At 45.7% G+C, this 21,960-nt stretch overlaps 1 protein-coding gene across 2 annotated transcripts in view; it reads left to right on the top strand.

Moving 5' to 3' along the window:
- Positions 1–11,564: 11,564 nt before the first annotated feature.
- The window catches only part of LOC141088981 (uncharacterized), an 82,676-nt gene continuing 72,280 nt past the window's right edge, over positions 11,565–21,960 (top strand). For both annotated transcript variants that reach the window (XR_012232118.1, XR_012232117.1), the window contains exon 1: positions 11,565–12,025. The gene's annotated coding sequence lies outside the window, so the exon portion shown is untranslated. The remainder of the gene's footprint in view (positions 12,026–21,960) is intronic.

Below are 21,960 nucleotides of genomic sequence, written 5' to 3'. Positions count from 1 at the left end.
GGCTACAAGTCCATCTCCAAAGACCTGAATGTTCCTGTGTCTACCATGCGCAGTGTCATCAAGAAGTTTAAAGCCCATGGCACTGTGGCTAACCTCTCTAGATGTGGACGGAAAAGAAAAATTGACAAGAGATTTCAACGCAAGATTGTGCGGATGTTGGATAAAGAACCTCGACTAACATCCAAACAAGTTCAAGCTGCCCTGCAGTCCGAGGGTACAACAGTGTCAACCCGTACTATCCGTCAGCATCTGAATGAAAAGGGACTGTATGGTAGGAGACCCAGGAAGACCCCACTTCTTACCCCGAGACATAAAAAAGCCAGGCTGGAGTTTGCCAAAACTTACCTGAAACAGCCTAAAGCGTTTTGGAAGAATGTTCACTGGTCAGATGAGACAAAAGTAGAGCTTTTTGGGCAAAGGCATCAACATAGAGTTTACAGGAGAAAAAAAGAGGCATTCAAAGAAAAGAACACGGTCCCTACAGTCAAACATGGCCCAGTGTGAGAAAGCTGGGTCTCCCTCAGTGGTCATGGGTCTTCCAGCAGGACAATGACCCAAAACACAATTCAAAAAGCACTAGAAAATGGTTTGAGAGAATGCACTGGAGACTTCTAAGGTGGCCAGCAATGAGTCCAGACCTGAATCCCATAGAACACCTGTGGAGAGATCTAAAAATGGCAGTTTGGAGAAGGCACCCTTCTAATATCAGGGACCTGGAGCAGTTTGCCAAAGAAGAATGGTCTAAAATTCCAGCAGAGCATTGTAAGAAACTCATTGATGGTTACCGGAAGCGGTTAGTCGCAGTTATTTTGGCTAAAGGTTGTGCAACCAAGTATTAGGCTGGAAGTGCCAATACTTTTGTCTCGCCCATTTTTGGAGTTTTGTGTGAAATGATCAATGTCTTGCTTTTTGCTTCATTTTCTTTTGTGTTTTTTCATTTAAGACAAATTAAATGAAGATAATAATACCAAAGAATTTGTGTTTGCAATCATTTTCAGGAAGAAACTGAGTATTATCTGACAGAATTGCAGGGGTGTCAATACTTTTGACCACAACTGTATATTCTATATGAGGCCTGCATTACATTCTATGAAGGGGCTACCCTGACCCCACCTACAATATTAAGACATGTACTAACTTTTTATTATACCCTGATATTAGCGTGTTTTACGGCTCAATTGGTGGTCTTGTATTTATTTCTATGTAGCTACATAGTGGGCCCCAAGAATAATCTTTTTTCTGGTGGGTGGAAGGTGCTCCAGATCAACGCTGTAAAGGGCACATGTGTGGGACGACGATCGTTTCATGCTTTCCTAAGCTTCTACTACTGGACCTGGAACTGTATTTCTATTATATGTTTCCTCTGACTGTTCCACTCCTCATTTTGGCTTACAAATACTAATGTAAAATACTGAATAAATTCTGCCATGTGAACGTGGCCTTAGGCTGAGAATGCAGCTGGCAGTGGAAGTGCTCTGCCCCACCCATTTTCCAGATTCATTTGTATATCACTTATAAAGTCAAGAGAGCAGCATTTTTAGTTAAAGCGAACCTGTCACCCCCCCAGGCGTTTTTAAATAAAAGAGCCACCTTGTGCAGCACTAATGCTGCATTCTGTCAAGGTGGCTCTTTTATTTAGCGTCCGTTCCACCGCAGAAAGAATCACTTTTAAAATTGGTCAGACATACCTGAAGTTTGACCGGGGGGCAGGTCTTTCCCCCTCTGAAACAGATGTGGTGTTTGCAGGTACGCAGGATGCAGTGACGAGTCGCGAGACAATTTGGTGCTTTCTAAAATAACGTTTATGAGACTAGAGGGAACTTTCCTCAGTCACGGCCTGATCACCAACAGGGGTAACACGGGTAGCTCTCGCAGGGGCTCTAGACAAGCAAACACAAATAGGTAGAACACGACTACTCCCGGCAATAGCTGGTCACTATAGGGCCGCGGTGTGGCCGACTATGGATCCTTAATTGTAAAGTAAACTTAGCTGTCCAGACGTCCCTTGCCGTTCGGGTTGGTGGTCTTTCGGCGTAGTAGTTGCTGGGCCCAGTTGCTGAGGCATTGACGGAGTCTTCGCGCAATCCGGCGCGCTGGTGACACTAGAGCCCCACAGGCCCCGGCAGAGTTCTTGGACGGGTGGGCCGCAGGCCCCGGACTGGGGAAAGCGGTAGCGATGGGTGGTGGCGAATGACAGGCCACCTGCGCAGCTAGCGGCTGCGACGGGGAGTCCTTGGTCACCAGAGGCCCGTCCCCTGCTGCGGACCGGAGCGGGACAGTGGTGGCCATCAATGGCACGGTACTTGCCACGGCCACGGGCGAGAGTGGGGCGGCTGTGGGTGGTGGGGAACAGGCTACAGCCGCAGGCTGAAGGGAAGTGGCAGTGGCTGCGGGTGACCACGGGTAAACTACAGCCGCGGGCTAAGAAGATGCGACAGCGGCCACGGGTTGAACTGAGGCTGCAGTGGCCGCGGGCTGGAGCGGGGCAGCAAGTCTCGGCCGGTCGCCTTGGCACCGTCCCTCTGGAGTCCTCGGTGAGCGTCATCTCTGGCACTGGTGGGTCGCTCTAGCTTCCAGTCGCTCCCACGCTCTCCTGCAGTCTCTGTCCCGGTCTGCTGACTCATCGTCTGGGGAATTCCCCGCCTCCTTTACACTGGTCCCTCCCCCAGCCCATCTGTCTGTCAGAATGGTCCGTCTCCAAATTCTCTCCCCCGGGGACATTTTCCCCCGGAACCCAGATGATGGCTCCTTTGGTTCCGGCACGGACACTCGACGGGGGCCGTTCCTCCCACACGCCCCCACCCTGTATGCTCGCCAGTCCTCGGGCGAGGGTTTTTGTAGACTTGGGTTAGTCCTTTGAGGAGACGACAGTCCTTGTCGCCATATGAACTGGTCCTGTTCGTAACGTTCAGGGGGTTTGCCAGCTGTTGACCGCTCGGAGCGTCGAAGCTCGGGTGTAGTGGAGTCTTCTGGGGTGGTGGAGGGTGGTCGACTAGTTGGTTCTGGTGGGATTTCCGGGACTACTGTAGTGGCACTACTGGGGCGCCCCGCAAATGTGACGGAGAAGTTCTCTTCGTCATCCAGGTCCCAGACCGTAGGCAGGGGGTCAGGGACCTGGGGGGTTGGTTCGGGCCGAGGGGGATCGGTAGACGTACATGGTCGTAACACGTTATGGTGCACAACCTGAGTGAGAGGCGCGTCGTTTCCTTCAGATTGTATTTTGTACACAGGCCCGTCGGGGCTTATTCAGCGCAACACTCAGTATGGGTTCACCTCCCACCAGGGTTCTAACTTGTTTTGGGGGCGTTGATCAAGTACAAGTACCCGATCCCCATCTTGAAAGTCAATGGGTGGGGGCAGTGCTCCCCCTTGGTGTTCTAGATCCTGGAGCTTTGTATGGACGATACGGTGGAGGGTCTGCAGCCGATGCCGGTGGTTTCGGACCCACAAGGATACCCTGGTCCAGGGTTGTAGTTCCTCCGGGTTCAATTCCACCTCCGTAATTCCTTTGCCTTCTCGTCCGAACAGCAATGAGTAGGGGGTGTAACCAGTCACTCGATGCACCCGATTGTTATATACCCACACTAGCTCGGGGACATATTCAGGCCAGCTGCCTTGCGGTCGCTCTCCAGGGTGCGCAGCATTTGGATTAGTGTACGATTGAATTGCTCACAGGCTCCGTTTCCCTGCGGGTGGTATGGCGTAGTCCGCGATTTATCGATACCGTAAAGATGGTGTAGCTCATCCATGACTTTTCCTAGGAAGCACGCTCCTTGGTCCGAATGTATTCGATGTGGACAGCCGTACACTTGAATAAAGTTCTTACAAATCGCATAAGCGGCCGACTCCACTGTTTGATCTCGGGTGGGGGTGACCACGGCGAACTTGGTGAAATGGTCCACCATAATGAGACAATGTTCATACCCCTGATAGGCAGGACCTATGGTCAGATAATCCACCGTAAGAAGCTCCAGAGGGGCTGATGTTACAATCGTTTGCACCGGGACTCGCTGTGCAGGGGGTTTAGCGAGCTCGCACGGGCGGCAGGTTCGACAAGCTTCTTCTATGGCAGCGTGCAAGTGTGGGTGGTACACCAGCTGCTGCAACCATTGTAAAGTCTTTTGAGCACCAAAGTGAGCCTCTTTTTCATGGGCTTCCCGGGCCAGTTGGTTGAGATGGGCTCCAGGCACGATCACCTGCCATATCGTAGCTGACGTGGTTCGTGACATGGCCTTTCAACATAAAAGTCCCTTTTTGATGACTAGTTTTTCCCACTGGCGCAGCATCAGCAACATATCTTGGTTCAAATTCTGTCTCTGCGAGCCCGTGGGCAATTTACCGGTGGCCACCCATTGGCGCAGGAGTCCAATTTCTGTATCTTCTTGTTGCTGCTGGATCCAGTTGTCACGGGGTTGTCCCAGCATTTCTCCTAGGAGTCCCAGATGAGGCGCTTCTTGCGTGTTGACTGTAAGCGCGGCAGTGGTGAGGGCGAATGGCGTCTCATCTCCTTCTAATTCGTCGTCTTGGTTCCTCCCTGGGGTGGTGTGTCGGATTCTGGAGAGCGCGTTCGCGTGCACATTCTCAGCTCCCCGTTTGTAGATGATCTTATAATTGAATTTGGCCATCCGAGCCACCCACCGCTGCTCGAGGGCCCCCAGTTTGGCATTCTCCAAATGGGCTAACGGGTTGTTATCGGTCCGCACTACTACTTCGGAGCCCGCCAGATACTCTGAGAATCGCTCCGTCATTGCCCACACTACCGCGAGGAGCTTAAAGGAGCTGTAGTTGTCCGGGTTGCGTTCTGAGTCATGCAGCGACCGTCTACCATAGGCAATCACTTTCTCCCGGCCATCCTGCACCTGTGACAACACAGCTCCTAGTCCCTGGAGGCTCCCGTCGGTATGCAGGATGAACGGTTGCGAAAAATCCGCATATGCCAGAACTGGGGCGTCCGAGAGAGCAGCTTTGAGGTCTTGAAACGCATCCTCTTGCAGTTGCTGCCACGGTATCTTCCGTCCATTCACCCCGGCGGGAGCCCCCTTCAGCAGGTCTTGCAGGGCTTGGGCTCGGCGTGCAAAATTCTTCATGAACCGACGGTAGTAGCCGGCCAACCCCAAGAAGGCCCGCACATCCTTCACTGTCTCGGCAGTAGGCCACCCCTGGATGGCAGCGACCTTTTCCAGGGATGGTCGAACGCCCTCTGCCGAGACGGTATGCCCCAGGTACTCGATCTGGGTGCGGAACAGGTGGGATTTCTGGGGCTTTACCTTTAACCCGTACTTCTGCAGTCGGCCAAGCACCTGCCCCAATAGCATCAGGTGGTCCTCGAACGTGACAGAATAGATAATGATATCGTCCAGGTATATCAACGTGGCTTCAAAGTTGAGGTCTCCCAGACACCACTCCATCAACTGCTGAAAAGTTCCGGGGGCGTTGGCCAGCCCAAACGGCATCCGATTGAACTCGAACAGTCCCATGGGAAGGATGAATGCCGTCTTGGCTCTGTCTTCCTCCGACATTGGCACTTGCCAGTAACCCGCTGGCCAGGTCAAGAGTCGAAAAGTACGTTGCGTTCTCCAGGGCGGACAGAGACTCTTCTATGCGGGGCAGTGATTTGAATCCTTGATGGTGCAGGCGTTCAACTTCCGGTAATCCACGCAAAAATGTAGAGTGCCATCTTTCTTCCGAACCAGGACAATAGGGGCCACCCAAGGGCTTTGGCTTTCTCGTATGACCCCCTTCCAGAGCATTTGGCCTAATAGAGTTTTCACTTCCTGATATAGCTGCGGTGGTATTTGCCGATACCGCTCCCGGATGGGGGCCGCTCCTGCCGTGGGGATCCCATGCGTGATGGCCGTGGTACATCCGAAGTCGTCCTCGTGGCTGGCGAAGACACTGAAATATTGCCCAAGGAGTGTCTCTACTTGGAGAAGCTGGGCTGGCGCTAGGCCGGAAAGTTCAGCCTGCATTCTCTCCAGAATGACTCGACCTTTTTCTTGGGCCGCAGACGCGGAAGCTTGTTGGGTTCGTACCGTTACTGCCCAGGGATCTTCGGGTTGCACCCACAACTGAACTGCGGGGTCCAGCAGCAGCTCCTCCTATGGCCTTACTAGTTTGGCCATTTCGACCCGGGGCTTCAGGGTGATATCCTGATCTTCCAGGTTGACACAATGTACCAAGACGGTCCCCTCCGACACTGTGGCCAGGGAGTGGGCCACCAGGATGCCAGGGAGCAGGCGCTCTGAGTAACATGGTTCCACCTGCTCCTCCACGCCCTCCAGTGGTATTGGGGCGCGGATCGGCAGAGCCACCACCGTCTGCCCCGGAGGAAGCACGAGCGGGGGGGCCGCCGGCGCGATGACCTTGCCCAGCGCCTCACCCTCCTGACACTCCTGAAGCACTCGTGCCTCCCGCACCAATGGCTGGAAGACCTGCCCCTGGGCCGTGCGAGAACCCCACTGAGTTAGGGTCTCCTGCGTGGAATCGTTGAGGAGTAGATTGCCGAACTCCCGCAGTACATTCATGCCCAAGATGATCGGAAGACGATCGTTAGTCTCTCCTTGAGTCAGGACCACTCCTCGGCGACCGAGGCATTTACCACACAATGTCATCTGAAGCCACACCAGCCCGGCAACAGGTACCGGCAGTTGGTTTGCGGCCACTAGTCGTATCATGGGTCCCCACTGGGGCCTTGCTGCTTCTGGGAAATGCTGCCAGAAGTACGTTGCCGGCATGGTCGTCACCTGCGACCCCATATCTACTAGGCACCGCACAGCACGACCCTCAACTTTGGCCCTTACTATTGGGCACTTAGTGACCAGTTCTTCGGGACTTCCACCACCCCTCGTTGTGGCATCTGGCTCCGAGCGGCGTCCCCCATGCCCGGAGCCCTCTAGTTTAATGCCCGCCAGGGTGGGTATCTCCTACGCCGCAGACACTCTCGTGCGAGGTGGCCCAGTTCTCCACACTCATAGCACTGGGGCGGTGAGGCTCGGCCACCACGGGTACTGTGAGGCCCCCAGGGCCCGGAATTGTAGCCAGGTCGGCCGGGCGGGGGCTCCGTTCTTTTCTTCACTTCGGCCAGCTCACCCTGGATACTCTTCATTCTTGTCTCATTTCCTCAATCCATTGAGGTTCTTCGACAACGCTTATGGAGGACTCCATGCCCCATGCCTTTCCCATAGGAGCAGTCATCCTCTGCTCTTGCTCTCGCACCCGGGCCTGACTCCCCACTTCGGAAAAGGCTAAACGTGGGTTCACTCGGATCTTTTCCTGCAATGCCTGCTTGATTAGCGAGTCCCGGAGTCCAGTCACTAGCAGGTCACGCAGGGTTATGTCGATGGGCCCTACCCCTAGTACGTCCTTCCTTTCTATGGTGGTGTGTAGCTCCTGGAAGGCATTCATATATTGGGTGATGGTCTCCCCCTCCCCCTGCATCCGACTGACAACATGGTTCTCAACTCTCCCATGTCTGTTGGATCCCCGTGGGTCTCTTCCAGGATCTGTAGGACCCTGGCGAAGGTGTTATAACGCCTCGGGGGTCTCAACATTACCGACTTCCGGGCCTCTCCATCTAGCGCCATAAGGGCCACTTCAGCCTCTAAATCGGTGGTCATGGGGTTCATGCGGAAAAGGCCCCACATACGTTCTGTCCAGCTCCACAACAGCGTATCGGAGCCAGAAAACCGGGGCAGGTTACTCAGCATAGCCCCCAGGGAGATGCTGGAGCGGGTACCCCGTCATCCACCCTGCTCGCAGTCCCACTCTGATCAGGCGCACCGCCGTCTGTGCTCGGAGACTGCATCCTGCCGACTATGCCAAATGTGGTGTTTGCAGGTACTCAGGATGCAGTGACGAGGCGTGAGACAATTTGGTGCTTTCTAAAATAACGTTTATAAGACTAGAGGGAACTTTCCTCAGTCACGGCCTGATCACCAACATGGGTAACACGGGTTGCCCTCGCAGGGGCTCTAGACAAGCAAACACAAATAGGTAGAACACAACTACTCCCGGCAATAGGGCCGTGGTATGGCCGACTACGGGTCCTTAATTGTAAAGTCAACTTAGCTGTCCAGATGTCCCTCTCCGTTCGGATTGGTGGTCTTTCGGCGTAGTAGTTGCTGGGCCCAGTTGCTGAGGCATTGATGGAGTCTTCACGCCCTCCGGGCCGCTGGTGACGCTGGAGCCCCAAAGGCCCCAGCGGAGTCCTTGGATGGGTGGGCCACAGGCCCCGGACTGGGGCAAGCGGTAGCGATGGGTGGTGGTGAATGACAGGCCACCTGCGCAGCTAGTGGATGCGACGGGGAGTCCGTGGCCAGCAGAGGCCCGGCCCCTGCTGTGGACCGGAGTGGGACAGTGGTGGCTGCCGAAGACACGGTACTTGCTGCGGCCACAGGCGAGAGTGGGGCGGCTGCGGGTGGCAGGGAACAGGCCGCAGCCGCAGGCTGAGGGGAGGCGGCAGCGGCCACGGGTGACCGCGGGTGACCGCGGGTAGGCTACAGCCGCAGGCTGAGAAGAAGCGGCAGCGGCTGCGGGTTGAACTGAGGCCGCAGTTGCTGCAGGCTGGAGCGGGGCAGAAAGTCTCAGCTGGTAGCCTTGGGACCGTCCCTCTGGAGTCCATGGTGAGAGACCTCTCTGGCACTGGTGGGTCGCTCTATCTTCCAGTCACTCCCACGCTCTCCTGCAGTCTCTGTCCCATTCTGCTGACTCATCGTCTGGGGAAATTCCCCACCTCCTTTATACTGGTCCCTCCCCCAGCCCATCTGTCAGAACGGTCCATCCCCGAATTCTGTCCCCCGGGGACAGTTTCCCTCGGAACCCAGATGACGGCTCCTTTGGTTCCGACCCGGACACTCGACGGGGGCCATTCCTCCCACACTGACTCCTCACATCCATCAGTTATTTCTTCCTTCAGTCCTTGCTCTGCCTCCTCAACGTTTATTTGAAATCCTGGCGCCTGTGCTGTACTATATTTTCTTGGGCATGCGCAGTTAGCGCTGCCCGTGCTCTCACATCACATCATGGCCTTCCTATCGCGCCTGCATGGACGCGCGGTCAGAGATCCCGCCCCGCAGTCGCTTATGATTTATTCACACTGCGGGGCTGGGAATCTTGGGCAAGGGAGCCTCAGAGAACTACTCACTTGAGTCACTCCCTCTCAAGCATACAGTTCATGCTTGACAGCCCAGGAACTTACAGGAACTGGAGGCCTTTTGCCAAGAAGAGAGGGCAGCTTTACTATTTGAAAAAAATAAAGAACCTCTTCCACAACTACCACAAAAGACTTGAAGCTGTAATTGATGTTAGCGACAGCAATACATGGTATTACGAAATGGGGAATGTGAACTTTTGATCTGGGTCATTTGGATGTTTTGGGTTGTCATTATGATTTAAAAGGAGAAAACACAGTAATTTGACAATAAATGGCTTCAACCAATCACTAATCATGAGTGGAGAAAAAGTTTTGGTGTTATCATTCATCTTCCCTGAAAAAGGCCAAGAAAGCAACAATTCTGCTGGGGTATGTAAACTTTTGAACACAACTGTACATAATATAATCAGGATTCTCAACATTCGAAGGATGGAATATATGATGGCAATTTTAAATGCGAGTGTGGACAGTTTTGATTCTGTTTGGGCCCCATGGGACTACTTTTGGGCTCAGAGAACTGAATAGGTCATCTCTCGAACACTTGGTCCCCCCCTTGTCAGAATTCATACTCTCCCGATAGAATTGTTCAAATAGTACCTTTTCTGCCCTTCTATGGGCATTGGCTTCATTGTTCTTCTGCTCTGGTGTCGGCGAATGACTGCTACAAAAAAACAAACGTATGCATATTTGCACTATTGCAGGGTGCAGGTGCGGGATTCCAGGGACGCTAGTACACTTCACAGAGCCCTTTGATGCTGATGGGAAGGGGGTGGTACATAAAGCAAAGGCAGAGTTTTCTTCCAAGCATTGCACGTCCCAGAGCATGGAAGTACTCATTAACATACAGGATTAAATACGATTTTTCAAGAACAATGAGGCATACATGTAAGACATTTATTTAACAATTCAATCACCTGTATGCCCATAGTAATAGCTTAAAATTGTCTCGGGGGTGACAGATTCCCCTAAAGTGGCATTACAATTTTCTACCAAAAATGATAAAGATAAAAACAACAACAACTCTTCATCACAGTTAATTTAGAGTTACAATTAGTATTATGATATTAGACTTCTCCATTTACTGCACATAGCCAAGGCCCAATAGTCTTTACATTAGCATAATCTGATTATTACAAACGGACCTCTGACCTCATGTGAAATGTGTAAAGCCTCCTTAGCATCCACATAGCATCCACATAGCATCATCCACATGTAAAAATAGATAATGGGGTGCTCACCGCGTCCCAGATAGGTGCTCAGAGGTAAAAAGTACAATCCAATATGAAAAACACCATGACAGTTATTCCATTAATTTTCTGGATTCTGTGATCATAGTTAAACCGGATGGCTCCATTGAAACGGATTTGTATATTAAGCCTACAGACAAAAATAGTTTATTGCATTTTGGGAGTTGTCATCCTCAGCATACCAAACGGGCATTGCCAAGATCACAGTACGTACGAATTGATAGAATAGTTTTGAATCCTTCTATTAAGAATATTAGATTAAAAGAAATGGAGAAACGTTTTCGGAGTAGGGGTTATCCCACACCAATATTCAAACATACTACTAATCCTTCATTACCAAAAGAGAGAGTACAGAGATTGGCTTTTGTTAGCACTTTTCATCCATTTAATCGATTGATTAACCAATGTATTTTGAAACATTGGGATGTACTTAAAGAATCGTATCCTAACACTGCAGAATTCTCTACTAGACCCATTATGTGCTACAAAGACCCAACAATATAAAGAATTTTTTAGTGAGGGCTGATATTGGTTCTGGTAGAAAAGAATTTATTCAAAGGACATTGACTACATCCCGAAACGGGACGTTCCCAAGCTTAGGGTGTTTACAATGCTCAAATGTAACTAAGGGTAATTTTTTTTACTCATCCCCGGATAGGACGACGCTATCCTACTAAAGGATATTTTACTTGTGATTCTTCGTATGTCGTTTATTTTATAAAATGTCCTTGCGGTCTCGGGTATCTTGGGGAGACGACCCAGCGTATCCGGGATTACATTTCTCAACATAAGACCACTATCAGATGTGGACATACTTTGTTACCCATACCATTTCATTTTTTACCATGTGGCCATTCAGTTGCTCAGTTGAGATATCAAGTAATTGATCAGGTACAGATATCAAGAAGGGGTGGTGATAGGATAAAGAGACTTAAGGAACGTGAATCCTTTTGGATCCACACGTTACAAACATTAACACCATTAGGGCTTAATAGAAAATATGAGATTTCCCATTAACAGCAAAATACTGATATTCTCATTAATAGGGTTCCCTTCTCCTCTGTATTAGTTGGTATTATTATATTACATTCTTAATGTATTATATATCATCATGATTTTTGTATTGTCTTATACATCGTGTTTCGATTATGCCCTAAGGTACTCCATGTGTGTGCATTTGTGGTTTTATTAAGAATCATGTTTTCTTTTTTCTTTTCTTTTTTCTAGATTTCTTAGTAATCACCTTCCAGTACCCTGTCAGAGCACCTAGGACACGCGCACGATTTAGTCTTCAGCAACTTTCACAGCACTTAGGGTTAGGTCTCGGCACTCTCAGTGGAGATTTACTCCCCCTTTTTTCTTCCGACTCTGTCAGCATCTTTTGCCGTGTTCAGGCGGCGCATGCACAGTACATATTGGTAAGCCGACTCCTTGTTCCGGACTCAGTCGATATTCTATGCCATCTTCAGGCGACACAGGCGCATTACACATGAGTGAACGCCGACCCTTACCCGGAAGGAGTCCCGCTGTATTCATACTTAAGGGGCAGATGGCTCACATGGCGGTCACAAGTGCACAACATTAGCACATTAGCTCCGGATGTCATGAACATGAAGGCGCACTTTTGGTATGTCTCCCCTCAAGGTTCAGCTCTGTACCTTGTTCTTTATCTAAGGGATACTAGATTATATTTCCTCCTTTTTTTCCTTTGTTGATGTTATGTCCTTTTTTCTTTTGACCAGTGGGTGACACCTATAGGTCACCACTGAACATGAAACCTGTCTGCATAACTTAGGACCAGTTTATATACAGGTATTAAAGTGCATAGGATTATTTTCCCTTTTTTTTGGATTTGTTTGGATTTATGAGGGGATATACAGTATATTGCCTCCTTAGTGAAGAAATCTCCTATGAGTTGCATTTTATGGTGGCTTGACTTGCATCTAATATATAATGTTTGGATTATTGTATAATAATGCATTGTATGGACCTGTTTTTTTCCATTGGAAAATATGTGCTTTTATTCATTGAAATGAGATCTTTTGTTATTACAGATAATATCTTGATAAAGGCTGGAGAGCCGAAACGTTGATGTTTATTTATCTGTACTTCATCTTTTTGGTCCCTCTACAAATAATAAAAGCAGTTATATAAACTTATTTTTGAATCATTGTATTTGTGTGCCGAGGTTGTTTTTTTGGATCGTCCACATGTAGCCATTACAAGCAACTCTGCTAGAAAGCACAAATCTAATTAGTGTAACCACTAATTGACTTCTATAATATCAATATTACAGTCAATAAGGTCCCATACTGTACATGTCCGCCTAATCTGGACATGCATGATGTCTAGAACTCCATAACAATGGACAATGGTGAATGCAGTCAATATTTGCTTAAGTCATTGATTTTGTCGATAGGATTACAATGTGTGTGGATGGATATTTTCTGCGTTGATTTAACTAACACAAGAGCATCTCATTACAGCGGTCAATACCGCATATAGCAGTAATGGCTTCCTAATCTCACGTTGCCATAGCAACAAAGCTAACATTAGCAGAACAATTTACACATTGCTATATTCTACCTCGGCACTCATCAAGATTTGACAATTTAATAGAAGTTGCTGTGCTTCTGTAATTTTATGGTACATTGTGTTACGCAGTGAAAAAAAACAGCAGTGCTATCTTTTGTTAGCTCTCAATTTTGGGGGGAAAGGGATAACAGGATATTAAACTTTAAAAAAAAGCATTGTGTACCTTTACTGAAATTATGCAGGATGGATGAAGCAGAGAAAACATTAGCAATTTTAGATGTTTCTTTTTTATGTGTACAAGTGATATGAATTACTATACATGTACTGCTGAAACCAGAAGTTTACATACACTATATAAAGGCACATCTGCATGTTTTTCTCAATATCTGACATGAAATCAGAATAAACCTTTCCCATTTTAGGCCAATTAGGATTACCATAATTATTAATATTTGCCAAATTCTAGAATAATGAGAGAATGTTTTAAGGCATTTTTATTATTTACTGCAAAGTCAAAAGTTTTGGAACCAAAATTTTTTTTTGTTTGGAAGTTATAAGGGTTAAAATTTAACCAGCGATTTCTCAATTTTACAACACCATTTTATTTTTACGGACCACATCACATTTGAAATCACTTTGAGGGGTCTATATGATGGAAAATACCCAAAAGTGACACCATTCTAAAAATTGCACCCCTCAAGGTGCTCAAAACCACTTTCAAGAAGTTTATTAACCCTTCAGGTGCTTCACAGGAATTTTTTGAATGTTTAAAAAAAAAGAACATTTAACTTTTTTTCACAAAAAAATATTACTTCAGGTCCAATTTTTTTATTTTACTAAGGATAGCAGGAGAAATTGGACTGCAAAAGTTATTGTGCAATTTGCCCTGAGTACGCTGATACCTCATATGTGGGGGTAAACCACTATTTGGGCGCATGGCAGAGCTTGGAAGGGAAACAGTGCCATTTGACTTTTTTGGCTGGAATTGAGATCGGACGCCATGTTGCATTTGGAGAGCCCCTGATGTGCCTAAACAGTGGAAACCCCCCACAAATGACACCATTTTGGAAACTAGACCCCCCAAGGAACTTATCTAGATGTGTGGTGAGCACTTTGAACCCCCAAGTGCTTCACAGAAGTTTATAACGCCCGAGCGTGAAAATAGAAAAAAAATCATTTTTTTCCACAAAACATGACCATTTAGTCCCCAATTTTTTACTTTTCCAAGGGTAACAGGAGAAATTGGACCCCAAAAGTTGTTGTCCAATTTGTGCTGAGTACGTTGATACCCCATATGTGGATAAAACTACTATATGGGCACACGTCGGGGCTCGGAAGGGAAGTAGTGACGTTTTGGAATGCAGACTTTGATGGAATGGTCTGCGGGTGTCATGTCGCATTTGGAGAGTCCCTGATGTGCCTAAACTGTGGAAACCTCCCACAGATGACCCCATTTTGGAGACTATACCTCCAAAGGAACTTACATAGATGTGTGGTGAGCACTTTGAACCCCCAAGTGCTTCACAGAACTTTATAACGTAGAGCCATACAAATAAAAAAAAATTATATTTTTTTCCACAAAAATGATATTTTTTATTTTACCAAGGGTAACAGGAGAAATTGGACCCCAAAAGTTGTTGTGCAATTTGTCCTGAGTATGCTGATACCCCATATGTAGGGGTAAATCACTGTTTGGGCGCATGGCAGAGTTTGGAAGGGAAGGAGCACCGTTTGACTTTTTCAACGCATAATTGGCTGGAATTGAGATCAGACGCCATGTTGCATTTGGAGAGCCCTTGATTTGCCCAAACAGTGGAAACCCCCAATTCTAACTCTAACCCCAACACACCCCTAAGCCTAATCTCAGCCCTAACCCTAGCCCTAACCCTAATGGGAAAATAGAAATAAATACATTTTTTTTATTTTATTATTTTTCACTAACTAAGGGGGTGATAAAGGGGGGGGTTGATTTACTATTTATGGCAGGTTTTTATGTTTGGCAGCTGTCATGCCCTAAAAGACGCTTTTTATTGTAAAAATAGCTTTTGCATCACCACATTTTGAGAGCTAAAATATTTCCATATTTAGACCCACAAAATCATGTGAGGTCTTATTTTTGCGGGATGTGTTTTTGCTTTTATTGGTACCATTTTCGGGCACGTGACATTTTTTGATCGCTTTTTATTCCGATTTTTGGGATGGAGAATGAACAAAAACCAGCAATTCATGAATTTCTTTTGGGGGGAGCGTTTACACCGTTCTGTGGTAAAATTGATAAAGGGGTTTTATTCTTTGGGTCAGTACAATTACAGTGATACCTCATTTATATTTTTTATGTTTTGGCGCTTTTATACAACACAAACAATTTTATAAAAAAAAATATTTTTGCATCGCTTTATTCTGCGAGCTATAACTTTTTTATTTTTTCACTGATGATGCTGTGTGGCAGCTCGTTTTTGTGGGACAAGATGAAGTTTTCAACGGTACCATGCTTATATATTTGTCTATTTGTCTTTTTGATTGCACTTTTTGTTTGGCGGTATGATGACAAGGCATTGTTTTTTGCTTTGTTTTTTTTTCAAGGGGTTCACAAAGGGGTTAACTAGTGGGACAGTTTTATAGGGCGGGTCGTTACAGACGCGGCGATACGAAATATGTGTACTTTTATTGTTTTTTTTATTTTCAAAAAATGAATTTATTAGGGAATATATATATATATATATTTTTTTTTTTTTTTTTTTAATTTATTTAGGGATTTTTTATAAATTATTTTTACACTTTTTTTTTTACTTTGATTTATTGTCCCAGGGCGGGACATAACTATCTAGTGTCAGATCGCTGATCTGACAGTTTGCACAACACATCAGCAATCTGACAGGCACTGCACAGGCTTCCTCCGTGCCTGCTCTCAGCAGGCACTGAGGAAGCCGCCTCCCTGTAGGACCCCGAAGACCCCCGTGGCCATATTGGATATGGGGGCCTGCAGGGAGGAGGACCCTCGGAGCGACGCAGCACATCGCGTCACTCCGGGGTCTTAGGGAAGCACGCAGGGAGCCTGTGCCCCTGGTACACTACACTACACTACATGTTTGATCGCAGTGTGTCAGGGGTTAATGTGCCGGGGGCGGTCCATGACCGCCCCTGACACACTGCCGGGTGTCAGCTGTGATAATCAGCTGACACCCAGCCGCGATCAGCTGTGCTCCCCCGTGAGCACCGCTGATCGAGTTGGACATACTAGGTCCCAGGTCACATGGACAGAATAGTACATCCAATATAGGTAAGGGGTTAAACCAGAGAGTCATATCGCACAAACTAGTTAATAAATAACATTTCCCACAAGTCTACTTTATATCAGCACAATTTTTGAAACATAATTTTTTTTGCTAGAAAGGTTAAAAGTTGACTAGCGATTTCTCATTTTTCCAATGAAATTTATAAAACCATTTTTTCAGGGAGCACCTCATTTTTGAAGCGACTGTGACGGGTCTATATGACAGAAAATGCCCCAAAATGACACCATTCTAAAAACTGCATGCCTCAAGGTGCTCAAAACCAGATTGAAGAAGTTTATTAACCCTTCAGGTGCTTCATATGAATTGAAGCAATGAGGAAGAAAAAAATAACATTTAACTTTCTTTCACAAAAATTTTACTTTACACCCAATTTTTTTTTATTTTCACAAGGGTAACAGGAGAAAATGGACCAAAAAAAATTTGTTGTGCAATTTATCCTGAGTGCACCAATACTCCATATGTGAGGAAAAACTACTGTTTAGGTGCACAACAGGGCTTGGAAGGGAAGAAGCACGGTTTGACTTTTTGAATGCAAAATTGGCTGAAATTGAGATTGAACGCAATGTCGCATTTGGAAAGTGATATGTCTAAACAGTCGAAACCCCCTCAAGTGACCCCATTTTGGAAACTAGACTCATCAAGGAACCTATCTAGATGTGTGGTGACAACCTTGAATCCACAAGTGCTGCACAAAAATTTAAAATGTTGCGCTGTGAAAATAAAAAAAAAATCACATTTGTTCACAAAAATGTTATTTTGGCCACAAATGTTTTATTTTCACAAGGGTAACAAAAGAAAATGGACCCAAAAAATTATTTGGAAATTTGTCCTGTATATGTACTGTTTGGGTGCATAGCAGGGCTTGGAAGGGAAGGAGCATGGTTTGACTGGAATCGAGAGTGGATGCCATGTTGCATTTGAAGAGCCCCTGATATGTCTAAACAGTGGAAACTCCCTCAACTGACCACATTTGGGAAACTAAGTCCCTCAAGGAACTTATCTAGCTGTGTGCTGAGCACCGTGAACCCCCAGGTACTTCACATAAGTTTATAACATAGAACTGTGAAAATAAGAAATCAAATTTTTCCCACAAAAATGTTCTTTTAGCCCCAATTTTTTTTTATTTTTGAAAAAGTAACAGGAGAAAATGTACCCCATAATATGTTATGCAATTTCTCCTGAGTATGCTGATTCTCCATATGTGGGGAAAACTAACTACAGGGTTCAAAAAGGAAGGAGTAATGTTTTGGAATGCAAAGTTTGATGGAATGGTCTGCGGATATCATGTCACATTTGGAGAATCCTTGAATTGTCTAAACAGTAGAAACTACCCACAAGAGACCCCCTTTTGGAAACTAGACCCCTCAAGAAATTTATCTAGATGTGCGATGAGCACCTTGAAAACACAGGTGCTTCAAAGAATTTTACGTTGATAAGTGGAAAAAAATTTTTTTTTCCCACAAGAATGTTGTTTTAGCCCCAAATATTTTCATTTTCACAAGGATAGCAGGAGAAAATGGACCGCAAAATTTGTTGTGCAATTTCTCTTGAGTACACCGATACCCAATATGTGGTCGAAAACTACTTATGAAAAATAAAATGCAGAGAGGCGCAATGAGTGTACCTGTGTTTAAATTAATTCCCTAACTGAATCGACAGGGTGCTCACCTTACAGGGTTGTGCCACCCTTGCACAACCACGGTGTGAATGTGAATGGTAGTTGGCGAGCGTGTTCTCGCAACCCAGAAGGGCACTGTACGTGGCTGTCAGCAACCTCCCCTCTCCTGGTCAGTCCATCTCTCACCGGCTTCCGGATGTGAAGTTGAGACGGATCCCAGCCGTAAGTGAACACCAAGGATCCCGGAGCTTCCCAGCACCGCCCAGCAAATGCAGGTTCTCCCACAAGCAACTGCCTTCCCAGCTGCTCCTGCAATTTAAACAATTTTTTGGAAAAGTTTTTTCCTTTTGTTGGGGTTTTTTTTATTACTTGGACAGGGTTTATTATCATTTTTTATGGAATATTGATGAGGTTGAATGTTGTAACATGCAAAATGTATAATGATTGTTTAACGAATGTTTTTTCACAATGTTTTTATTGGGGATGTAAGGGTTAACGCGCAACATCAAGGGGAGGTTGCATAGGATTGTGGGTTGTTCCAACTAGGGCTACCTATAAAGGCTGTAATAATTGATGCTTCCTTCATTCCACCTGAGGAAGACGGCTGAGACCGTAGAAACGCATTGTGGGTATTGGAGGAAGAATTAAAGCTGAGTTTTTTACCCTTTTTCTGGTTTCTGCCTCTCCTTTAGCGCTCCTATAGACCGCTTTTTTGTTGTTGCTTCACAAAAAACTACTTATGAGGCACAGTTGAAAGCTCAGAAGCGAAGAAGCGCTATTCTGGAGTTCAGATGTTGAGGTTGCCATGTCACATTGGTAGAGTCCATGAGGTGCCAGAACTGCAGAGACCCCTCATAAGTGACCTAATTTTACAAACTATACCCTCAACGAATTCATCTAGCGGTGCAGTTACCATATTGACACTATAGGTGTGTCACGGAATGTTATACCATTGGGCAGGGAAGAAAAAATAATTACATTTTTATCACCAAAATTTTGTTTACCCCCAGATTTTACATTTTCACAGGGGGAAATGAGTAAAAGTAGCACCAAAATTTGTCCAACATTTTCTGCTGAATTTAGAAATACCTCATATATGGCTGTACAGTACTGCTTAGCTATACAGCGAGACTCTAGAGGGACAGAGTTCTATTTATCTTCTGGAGTGCAGATTTTCCTTGACTAGTTTGTGGACTCCATATACAGAGCCCCCTAAGTACTAGAAGAGTAGAAACCCCTCTCAAGTGACCCTATTTTGGAAATTATACCCCTTTGGGAATTTAAAAGACGAACACCACTGGATCATAGGCCAGACAGTGTCCACAGTGCCTCAATTCCGACAGGGCTTCCATTTGAATCACGTATTTGAGATATTTACACCGAAATTCCTGTGAAAGTGCTCAGTGTAGAGCGCAGGATAAATGTAAAAAGGAACAACCGGAAAAATATTGTTTTTAATTTATTTTTTTTAAACCTTTCCTCGTGCAGTATAAGTGATTAGATGATGTTATTCTTTGGGTTGGTGTGATTACAGTAATACCAGATTTATGAAGTATAAGTGATTAGCTGACGTTATTCTTTGGGTCGGTGTGATTACAGTGATACCAGATTTATGTAGTTTTTTCTGTTTGGCTGCTGTCACACATGAAAAAGCGTGAATTAGCTAAGAGACACTAACACTCAGAAATGGGGATAGGACTGACTGGCTGCTGCTGATAGTTGGGATGTGTCCCGTGTCACAACCCGTATGGTAATAAATAGATGTATGAACTGATACTATCGTGCCAACCAGCTAGGAAAAGGGGCATAGGGAAAACATACTTATAACCTGCATAAAATACAGTTCATAATTCATTTGAATAAAACCCTTTATTCATTCATTTTTATCAATGCTAATATTCCATCATAAATTGAATTATGCATTATATTGTATGCAGGTTATATGTCTATGTTTTCTCTATTTCCTTCACCTAGCTGGTTAGCTCGATAATATCAGTTCATTCACACACACAAAATGCTTTTTATTGCAAAAACAAGTTTTTGCATCTCCATATTTTGAGAGTTATAATTTTTCCATATTTCAGAGTCATGAGGTTACTTGTTTTTTGCAGGACGTGTTGCTGTTTTTATTGGTACCACATAAAGTTTTTTGATTGCTTTCTATTCCAGTTTTTGGGACTGATAATGAACAAAAACCAGCAATTCAGAAATTTTTGTTTTTTTTATGCCGTTTTGCGTGTGGTAAAATTGATAACTCAGCTTTATTTTTTCAGGTTGATACGATTACAGTGATACCTCATTTATATTTTTTTATGCTTTGGCACTTTTACACAAAAACTACTTTATTGAAAAAATTATTATTTTTGCATCGCCTTATTCTGTGAGCTATGTTTTTTATGTTTCCACCGATGGAGCTGTTTGGGGGATTGTTTTTTGGAAGGACAAGATGATGTTTCCAGCTATACCATTTTTATTTACATTTGTCTTTTTGATCACATTTTATTCCACTTCTTGTTTCGGGGGTATGATGAAAATGCATCATTTTTGCCCCGTTTTTTAATTTTTTTACGGTGTTCACTGAAGGGTTTAATTAGTGTGACAGTTTTATGGGGCTGGTTGTTCTGCTCGTGGCAGTGCCAAACGTGTACTTTTTTAATTTATTTTTTTTACATAAAAATACTAATTTCAGGGTATTATTATTTTGTGATTTTTTTTTAAAAAAATTACATTTTTTATCTTTATCTTTTGTTTACTTTTTTCTTAGTCCCTCTATGGGACTTTCACTTTCATGTGCCTGATCACTATTATACACCATTGCAATGCACATGCTGCTCTGACACAAGCCCCTTAGACCATGATCTATGCATGGTCTAAGGGGCGTGCTGTAGCCTGGTATTAACAAACAACTAGATGTCTAACAAAACTCTTTAGGGGTAAAAACTTGTATTAACAAATTACCTAGAAGAAAAATAGTCCCAATTAAAGGGGTATTATGATTTAAATGACTTATTAGAATCTAATAAACATAGCCTATATTAATTGAAAAGTGATATTACTGCATGAAGAGTCTTTTAGATTCCTATATTAGGTATTACTATTCTATAGACTAATGATTCTCCCACCTAGATTAATGGCTGCAGTCCACCAGCTAGAGTGGCCTTCTGAGGATAATTGTTAAATATTGAGTACAAGACCACTAGAGCTGATTAAGGCTGGTTTCACATTAGCGCATTTTCAGCGCGCGCACGGCCGGGGGTAGCTCCGCCCCCGAGCCGGCTCTCTGCCCGGCGTGCCCGCCCCTTCCTTGTAGCGCCGCCTCCTAGCGGACAGCGGCGCCTGCGATCGGCGCACCCTATCTTTAGCATAGGGTGCGCCGATCGTGCGCAGGCCGTGCGCTAGTTGCGCTTTGACCTGCGCTGCGCACTTTTGACGGTGCGCCGTGCGCGCCAAAATCAAACTTTTCGGATTTTGGCGCGCACGGCGCACCGTCAAAAGTGCGCAGCGCAGGTCAAAGCGCAACTAGCGCACGGCCTGCGCACGATCGGCGCACCCTATGCTAAAGATAGGGTGCGCCGATCGCAGGCGCCGCTGTCCGCTAGGAGGCGGCGCTACAAGGAAGGGGCGGGCACGCCGGGCAGAGAGCCGGCTCGGGGGCGGAGCTACCCCCGGCCGTGCGCGCGCTGAAAATGCGCTAATGTGAAACCAGCCTAAGATTGACTCAGAGCCTCCTCGACATGTTTTGCCTAAACAGGCTTCATGAGAGCACTGAGGCTGAAATGAGCAAAAAGGTATTGTGCCAGGCCATTTAAGGCTTCAGTTCTGACATCACTGAATTTGCAAACTAATCCAAAGTTCAGTTAAGCAATATCCAATTGGAACCAAGATAATAAGCATTGTTTGTTTCTCACTATCAAGCAATGAGAGGTCACCTAACAGTTGGTAGTGCCAATATTTTCATAAATCCGTTTATATATACCTCCTGCAATATAGCGTCACTATTTAAATACCTGTTCTCAACGTCAGACACCACCACATCAACAGATATTGGTATTTCTTTTAGATCTCATTGATTGATAGTGAGGAACAAACAATACTTATTATCTTGGTTTGAAT

Source organism: Dendrobates tinctorius, unplaced genomic scaffold (assembly GCF_039654945.1).
Source record: "Dendrobates tinctorius isolate UK_male_01 unplaced genomic scaffold, ASM3965494v1 ptg000043l, whole genome shotgun sequence".
In the NCBI taxonomy this organism is placed as follows: domain Eukaryota; kingdom Metazoa; phylum Chordata; class Amphibia; order Anura; family Dendrobatidae; genus Dendrobates; species Dendrobates tinctorius.
The sequence above is the reverse complement of the archived record's forward strand: the minus strand, read 5'-3'. Positions and strand labels throughout refer to the sequence as shown.